This window comes from Drosophila simulans, chromosome 2L (genome assembly GCF_016746395.2).
Source record: "Drosophila simulans strain w501 chromosome 2L, Prin_Dsim_3.1, whole genome shotgun sequence".
Lineage (NCBI taxonomy): Eukaryota > Metazoa > Arthropoda > Insecta > Diptera > Drosophilidae > Drosophila > Drosophila simulans.
The window spans coordinates 1,009,598-1,019,049 of NC_052520.2; positions in this window are offsets into that span (position 1 = coordinate 1,009,598).

Consider the following 9,452-nt stretch of genomic DNA (forward strand, 5'->3'; position numbering starts at 1 on the left):
CTTGCAGGACACTTAAGCAGCCCAGGGAAATATTTTCAGTGCTCAACGGCTTAGATCCCCACCAATCCGCCACCACTCCCCCCCTCAAATGAGCCCCAGCACAAACACAATCAATGTCAGAATTTTCGACCCAAGTCGAAGACGGAGACGGAGCCGGCAAAGGCGCCACTTAAGCCGTGGGCAACCACAACAGGAAGTAAGGCGCTGTGTCTTCTGGCAAGCAAATCGCAGGATTATGAATTACAATATACCCGAGTGCTCCTGCTGCTGGTCCTTGCTGCAGTCATAATATTGCCACAGCTAATGCCACGTCTAAATAGCCGGCTTGGCAAGCTGTCCGGGTCCGGACTCCCGTTCCTTCGGGCCTCGCCAAGATGCTGGCAACCGATAAAGGTGATGACTTTTGACATCCGGGAGGAGCAAGTGCTCTTCAGAGGGCCCACCAATTGGTTTGGCAAGTCGAGTGGCGGCTTGTTGCCCGCTGGCAGGCGCAGAACGTGCCCAAGAGCGAACAAATGAATGTATCAGACAGTCGAGAGTCACTTTGTCCGTCACCCAGTCAGTGGCACGTCAAAGCGTCAAACCGTCAACCCGTCACTCCTGTGGGGAGGACGAAGACGCAACGAGGACGAGGTGGAGGCATCCTCCTCCGAAAGAGTGTCATGTTGCCGGAGCCACTTTGTTGCAGGGGGAGACGCCACTAAATGCGCTCGTTCCTGAGAGCTGCTCACTAATTGCAGACGCCTCCGACTGCTCCAGTTGCTCCCCCTCCTCTGCTGCTCTCCTCCGGCCATCCCTGTCGCCCCAGTCACCACCACCTATCATCTGGGCTCCTTACAAAGTGACTCGTTAGCTTTGTGGGCCAGCCACTGGGTGGCGAGAATGGCGTTCAGTGCGCTAATTACTGACAGCCTCGGTGGCGAGTGCTCGGATTTATGACAAGACATCGTCAGCGTCGATGGCTCCACTGGCCACTCAGGGCAGGGAATGGACCAGATCTCAGCGTCCTCGGTCGGGTTACGTCTGAGTGGGCATCGAGCAGAATGGTTGAGCTGGCAAAGGTGCACGACACAGATATACCCTGGGAACATAAACCCACTGATTACCGAATTATACGCTCTGTTTATAATCTTTTCTCGCAGCGTGACAGTTCCTGAATGCCTTTTCTATAATTTTGCTAGAGGGTAACTAATGCTCTGTCGGACAATGAGGATGGGCCGGGCACGGGGAGGAGGAAGGACGCAGGACGAAGGACCCCACCTGCCAAGTGCAGCAACAGACGCAGCTAATTCGAGCTAATTATGGCCCAGAGCGGAGCTGAGCGAACTGAAGACGACAGGCGGCAAAAAAGCTTACACAATGTTTGATGTGTGTAAAGCACGGGTCACTCCGCTCCCCGGACAGCAACAAAAGCAGAAATGCTTTGGCATTTTTATGTTTTAATTGTGGCTTACGTTTGATTTGGCCAGAGGGCGAATGCTCGCACACAACGGCCATGACAGGCGCAAAAACAAAGGCAAACGAATATGCGGGCGGGGGACCAGAGGCACTTTTATTTACAAGTGGGCGATGGCAGCTCCGAAATCATTTGTTATTTGCACATTTGCCAAAAGTAGGAAAAACTTTGCTAGCCGCTCGCTCTGGCTACCAAATCGTTTTTGATGAGGGTCCATGGGCATGGGAGTGGCGCATACGATAGGCGGAAACGGGGACTCGCCAGGTCAGGGGTGAAGCTCTAGGGGAGACCAGCAAATGCTCCCGCCTGACCACTTCGGTCAAAAGTTGAACTATTCCAGCACAGTGATGGTGGAGCCCAAGGCCAGAGATTTAGTATCCAAGTTGGTGAGTCGAAATGATCAGCCAGGAATATGGGAGTACGAAGCTCTTTTAATACTTTTGAAACTACACAATGCCAATGTGAACAGAGTGGTTATTTAGTGGTGTAGCTTTGTTTCATGTGCTTTACATCTTGCAACCGTGCAACATGATCTACACACAGCACCTGAGGCAGTCCCCGAAGAGACTTAAGCTTAAACAATTCCCATTATCACTGCTATTTCTGAGGTGCGAAACAATCGCAGGCTGTGCAAAGGGAAATGGGCTAATTAGCGAAAGTACGCAACACTTTTGCAGCCCCGAATCTGCGCCACGCCCCGCACCTTGCCACCAAAAGTTGCACTTGACATGCTGCAAAAACGTGACGGCGTCAACACTCTCTGGCGCTCGCATAATAATCATATTGCAATATAATGGCGTGAAACAGCAACATCTGAGATACACAGCTACAGCTGCAGGACAAAAAGGACGCCACTCGCAGGACTGAAAAATGTCTGCGACAGTTGACAGCTGAAGCTGGTGATGTCAGTTTTTTACACTGCTGCCGCTTTTTGTAATTGCGCAAAAATAAACTCCCCTGCTCCCGAGCCAAAAATTTCGGAATCTGTTGCATAATTCCGTGTGCCGCTCGCCCTCCTCCCTCCTCGTCCTTCTTCGTCCTTTTTTCGCTGTGCGCGTGTTCAAGTGTTGACATCGCCAGAAGAGCAGAATAGCAGAAGGCAGCGCAGCTACGACAATTGCAATTGCAGCAGCAATTTATGGCCAAGAAGCGGGACAAGATGAGGGTCGTCTGTCACTATGTGCACATCCGCATTCCGACTGGAGCTGGAGCTGGAACTACAAGTGCAACTACAGCCGGAATTATAATATGCAAATTTCATGTGTGGGTTTTGTAATTGCTCCGCAATTACCATGCGCAGCAATTGCAGCTCGGCTACAACTGTCCTGTCTTAATTAAAGAACCGAAAACTTGTTGTGGAATTATTTTTCCATGCCTGCCAGCTGTATGGGCAAACAATTAAAAATCAAAATGCCAAATTACACTTGTACATTCACCAAATTACACAGCACACACACACGCGCACACGTCCTTGTGTCTGTGTGTATGTGTGTGTGTGGAAGGCACAAGGAGCAAAGTATAGAGACATCAGTAAACTAAGCTGACAGTAAAAAGTCCGTCCAAGCGTGTAATTAGAAATTATATCCAATTGCCCTGCGGCCACTCGAGCATCGGGCGAACGAGTGGACGGCCAGGAAAGGAAGGCCATCCCAACCGCCCACTACGCCCACTCTGGCCACTCCCCCACAGCCAAATCCTCACGACTGCGCTCACGATTTCTGGTTTTTCGAGACAGCCACAATGCCTGCGGATGCCTGTGGATCTGCCTCTGGAGATGACATCGTGAGTGGGATATCGCTTGGTGGGATACCTGGTCTCTTCAAAATGATATATAAACAAATTTGTGGTAAATCATAAACTTGACTTGATGGATCCTATGATTTGACTTCAAAATAATTACTTCTTCATTTACACGATTATATTTTACAAAAAATAAAACCATTTAATATGCGAAACGGATTATTTTTGGTTGACCCTTTGTTCAGTTCTGACCAGAAGCATCGATATTGGTCCTATCCCCAGAGAAAAGATATGGAAACCCGATCCCGTCACGCCCTCATCTCGTTTGCTAGTGTGCGTGACTTGGCCCGTTCAGCGCATCTGTCGCACTGTGGAACTCGAACCAAGAAAGTTTAATAAAATCATGGATAATCAATATGAGTATGAACAAATGCTATATATTTCAAAAATTAATGCATAGTTAAAAATAAGTTAATATAAATCGTACAGTAAATAGGATATTAAATATTCCTTCCTAACAAAAGCGACCTTTGAACCCATGGTGCTTGTGTGTCTGACGGTGCAGAATGTTTAACTGCAACGGCAGCAGCCTTTCCGGTTGCCGCCTACGTTCAGCTTCCCCTGCACCCTGCACCGCCCCTTTCTGGTCCCCACTCCTGCCGCCACCCAGCTCGTGTATCTGTGTGTGGCAGCCTGTGTTTCTGCCGCCAACCCTTTGGCAGCTGCCAAATTGTCTCTTGTGGTTGTCACACACTGCGTATTAGTAATGCGCCATACGCAGCGTCGCTGCGGACCAAAAACCCAGTGCTTTCAACCCATCGACTGGCTGCTCCGGGTGTTTGTGTCAAGTGTCAATGTCTGTGCTTTCAATTACGGAATGTCAGACAAGTTGAAAATTAAATTCACAACGCATCCTCTGCGAGGCGTTTATTAAAGTTGCCGCATTGAAAAACTTTCTAAACGCTTTCCAATGAAGCGTGGGCCAGGTGAACTTTCGGCCAGGCCCCCACTCATAACAGGCGCCAACAATTGGCCTAAACTGCAGGGTTGCCTGGCCAGAAACTTTGGCTCCGCCACCGAGAGCTCGCTAAATGGCAGGTAAGGCTTAAGCACAGGGAAAGGGCAGATAGTGCCCACAGTTCACAAGCCACTTTACAAACAAGCTAAGATGCTTAAAGACGAAATGCCCGAATAGGAGAAAAACTGGGAAACTACTGGGAAAATGGACTTGCTTCCCCAGCAAGGTGTTACTGGTGCAATGAAAAGGAAGAAAGTCAAAGGATGTGCCAGAGATTTCCATCCCCTTAGAGATAAGAGTGTTGGCAAATAAATACCAAACTCTAGACTTAACAAATAATTGCCTTATAACCATTCATACTCGCCATATAAAAAGCCGAATTCCTTTGTGTGTCCATAAAGACCAGTGAGCTTCCTTTGTCCGTTGGCCAGACATCTCCTTCCTATCGAAGCCCCTCCTCTCCCGAAATCCGCTTAAAATTGTCAAATGTAACAATGTCCTTCGTGACGAGGGCAGGGGGTTGTGGGTGGGGATGGGCGTGGGTGGGGCAGGACATTAGCGAACAACAATGCAAGAATCCGAAAGCATGACAGCGTCGTCTGCAGCAGACATGTGAGTGGGGTGTATAGAAATTCAAAGCACTCGGCGAAAACAATGCAACTTCCCTTTTGCTCGAAATTTGGCCAAAGAGCAGGGAGACAATGATCCAAGGATTTGGAAACTACACTCGGAGAATTGTTGTTGACTACTCAACTTAATGATGAAATGAGATGTAATAAGCTACATGCCAAGCTAAAATATTTTCCCAAATTTATTTATATTATTTTATGATGCATATGCTTAAAAACACATATATGACCCACACTCGTTTATGTTTCCATCCTTATGAGTCGAGAAGTGTTTAAATTAAATCGTCACACGTCCAGAGACAGACGCACGCCCACCAGCCCGCCCACTTTCTCGACTTTATGGCATTTTATTATTTTTTATGATTGTTTACAAGACAAGCGGCTTTTAAGCACGCTGCATTGCAACCTCTAACCCTCGAGCTGGCGGGGCACGAGGGTTGGGTGCGGAGTGTCAGGCACATGTTGAAACAAAGTGCTTTTGTTTGGTGACATCAAGTTAAGTACCTGGGCCCAGGATCCCACCCAGCTTGCATGAGTGCCAGCACTTGGGATGGGTTTCAAGGATGGCGGGGGCGGGGGCGAATGTTGATGCTTGACGTGACTCGAGTTCGTTTTGCATTTGAAATTTGCATTTTTAATGAAAAACGGTTTTAATTGCATGAAATTGTTTGACTTTGTTAAACAGAGAGATCGAGTGGAGCGAAAAAGCGAGGGGAGCGAAAACATCCGCGGAGGGGCAGATGTGGGGCAAATAAATTCAAGTACGAGAACATTCTATTTACACGCCACTGACTATCAACAGGAAACGGATGCAACACTTGGCAGCGCTGCCAACCGCACGACGATGTTGAAGCCACGCACAGTGGTGGTCGGTTCATCCTCTGGGATGGGATTTCAGTCCTGGGAGATCACATCTACAATATCATCCTTACAAGGGAACCAAAGTCTGGGACTCAACATTTCAGACGCGTCTTCTTCAGGCCCATGTGGTCATCTTAAGGAACTGGAAATAGGAAGATATATTTCACCTAAAATGACAGCTTTCGACCCACTGTGCGTAGACGCAGGCAGCACAAAATTATAGCCAGACACGACGTGGCTGAAAAATTGCTGGAAAAACTTGCCGAAAGTGGCAACAAACAAACAAACAGACACACAGACAGCCGAAAGGAGGGGGTGGGGGCAAACAGAGGAGCCGCGAATAAAAAAGGGGGTGGGGTGGGTACAGGGGCAGCAACTGGACGCCAACTGATAGCAAATATGTTCCCAAGTACTTTTGGAGAAAACGTTTTTAAGCCAGCGACAAAACTTTTACCTCGATTGCTGTCGGAGAAAGCCGGAGAAAAGTAGCTGGAGAATGGGAGAACTAGAGCTTGGAATGCGACACTGGGGGAAAATTATAGTGTATAATTTATTAAAGTGTATATCTTGACTTTACATTATTTGTTATTTGAAATAAGACTCTTGCCCTCGATATGGATTTAGTGGAAGCAAGCTATATCAAGTATCATATTAAGTAACAATTGCTACCTGGTTTTTACGAATTTTCTTGGAGTGCAGACTTCGGTGCTCGTCTTTGACTCGCTAAGCTCCTTAAATCCTTCATGTAAACTTTTCGCCCACCGCTGGCTTTCCTTGTTCTCCGTTTCTCTGCTCAGTGCTCGGCTTCCAGGACTCTTTGCTCATTTCAGCAGTCGATCCTTGGACTTTTGTTGCTCATCCGTCTTTAATGAAGTTGACTGCGTTTGCTGCCTCAGCCCCCGTGGACAGATTTGCCTCCTCAGAGTTGCCCGTCCAATTTCCAAACTGGCAAATATATTTTTGCCACACAAACTGCCAAACTGTTGCTGCTGCGGAATGGCTGCTGTTTGCGTGATAAAAGCAAATTTTCACTTTTGACTTCCGGTGGCTGCTCCTTGTGAGCTTGGCTCTAGCTGGAAGTCAGAAAGATAAGTGCTGATAAATGCATTCGACTGCTTTTAACGAGAAGCTACCTGCCTGGATCTGCAATCGATGGGGAGTGGAGAAATTAGCTGGCGACACCTTCTCATAAACCAAACGGAGTTCCAGTTCTGCGGACGAATTAACGCAATTAGGAACAACCTGGCGTGGGCGTGGTCAAAGCCAGTGGGAAAGCTGCCAAGAAAAGGGGACTCCCTCGATTTGGCTCATCGTTCCAGAAGTTCCAAGCCGAACAGGGCTACCGAATAGAAAGAATCAGGCACTTTCAATGTTAGTCCAACCATTCTCACAACTTCAAACAATATAGTTAATTGATTTTCTAGTGCCTCCTGGTTGCTCTTCAAGTGGTTTGTTTTTGCGGGGATTGACACCCGAAATCGCCGGCCTCTAATGGAAATTACTTAATTAGCCGGTGGTTTCCTTGGTGTTTTGCCCTTTTCGCCCAATTTCTGGCCGTGCTTCGCCGTCGCCCCAACAGATGACAGTCGTAATCAAATTGGACGTGCACCATTAAAAACGATAGCACCCGGACTACGGCGCTGCGGGCTCCTCCGTCCGGAAGTTACAGCCACGCTCCGCGAGAGCTGGCGTCCGGCCAGAACGACTGGAGGACTCCGGCACCCCATCACACCGACACTCCAATGCTCCAACACTCCAGCGCTCCAAATGAAGGCAAAACGAATTGAAAATTAAATACACAATTTATTGCATTCGCGCGGGCTCTTGTCACGGAGCAGCAGCGCCGGACAAACAACCCACTGCAAAGTACAGTTAGACCCGCTTCCGGATCCGTGCCACGACACATACCATTCCGTCCGTTCCGCTCCGTCCCTCGGGATCTGCACTGAGAAAAAATGGGATTGCAGAAAGTAAATATGCTGACTGGGACTGGATTTCAAGCTATATCTCTAAGGAGTTCACCTTGGTGACTATCCAAGGTCAAGTTATTTAATGCAGAATTATCTTCTATTAGTTTCTATTTTCGTACAGTGCGGCAATAAGTGGAAATTTGTTGTACGTTGCACATAAATTTCGTGCTGCATTGGCTGGGAAAAAGGGGCAGATGGGCGAAATCGGGGGCCCTGGCAAATTAATATTTATTCTCTGGCAAACGGGGCAACATGGAAAATGGGGGATGCCGGAAAATGGAGAAAAGCGCCTGCCCAGCGACGGGCTGCTAATTACAAAAGTCGAATGTAGTCATTACACGAGCGATTAAGTTTTTGTCGTGTGTTTTTGAAACAATTTTTCGGTTTCTGTTCTTGTACTTGCGTTTATTTCTAGACATTGTGTTTTCTTGTTATTTTCTAGAGAATGATGGAAGAATTAATGTGCTATTAAAGTGCTAATTTTTTAATTAAAAAGAATCGCACAGTTAATAAGATAGGTAAGCATTAGGTTAAACTTAGAAATTAGTTCATGCTGTTACTGACTTTGGAATATGAATGGAGTACGTTTAGATAGTTAGATCGATTGAGTCAGAGAATTCTTTCATTTTCAACGTGTTTTGCTCGGCACTCATGGCAGTTTGAAACAATTTATATCGTCTCGCTTTTGTTGCGATTATAAAAACATTTGCAACAGCTGATATCTGCTCGAATTGATGGCTGTACCACCCGGTACTCACCCACAGAAAGCAACGAAATTTAGTTCAGAAAGTTGTCCCAAGTCCAAGAACAATTCGCAGGGCGGAAAGCCGTAACACACTTACAGTTTATTGCATCCATAGCCGTGCGTCTGTGTGAGTAAGTAAGTCCTTCACACACACACACACACACTGGCACCCACGCACGTAGATCCGCCCGCAAGCCCCCGCCCCGCTGAAGGGACACCATTTGGTAATGAGATTTAGAAATAAAATCTACAAAGATGTTTGCACGAGCTGTTGACGTCCATCCCAGAGTGTGTGGGTGTGTATCTGGTTGTGTGCGAATCTGTGCGTTGTCCATTTGTTTTCTGCTACTATCCATTAGTAGCAGATGCTACTGCCACTGCCAGAGCTCCAGTCTCGGAGCCAGTCTCCATCTGTAGATCCACATTCAAATGGCATCCATGCAGGATGCCTTCGCTTATGTGAACAAATACCCGCTCGCATGGGGAACTTAAAGAACTGAGTGGAATTTCGGCCACAAAGACCATGGATGCACTAGCCCCATATTTCAAATCGATTAATGAAAGAAAATCTTTCAAGAGTTCTAAAGAGTAAGCAATGTCGTCTTCTAGAGCAAGTTCTTAGAATATTCTCATAAAAACTCACTCCTTTTTGAATATTCCTGTAAAAGCGTACAAAGCGAATACCAATCAGGACATACCCCTGGGAATTAGGGAACTTGGATTTGTATATGGCTAGCATTTGTGTTGTTTGGCCAGCATGTTAATACGCTCCTGCTGGCCAGCAGCTCTCCGTAGTTCGCATTAAACAGTGCTCCACTGGCATTAAACCGTCGAGAACCGTACTCCATTCATAGCTGGCCTCCAGCTCGGATTGCCCAGCTCCTGCTTGTTCTTTTCGGGATTTGTGTCGCAGTTCCTGCGCAGCTTACGTACGCACCAAGTCGGCTGTGTCCATCATAAACACGTTTGAGTTATGGTCGCTTTTTTATGTGACTTTTGGCGAGATGCCTCCCACCGAAGCAGAGCCCGCCGA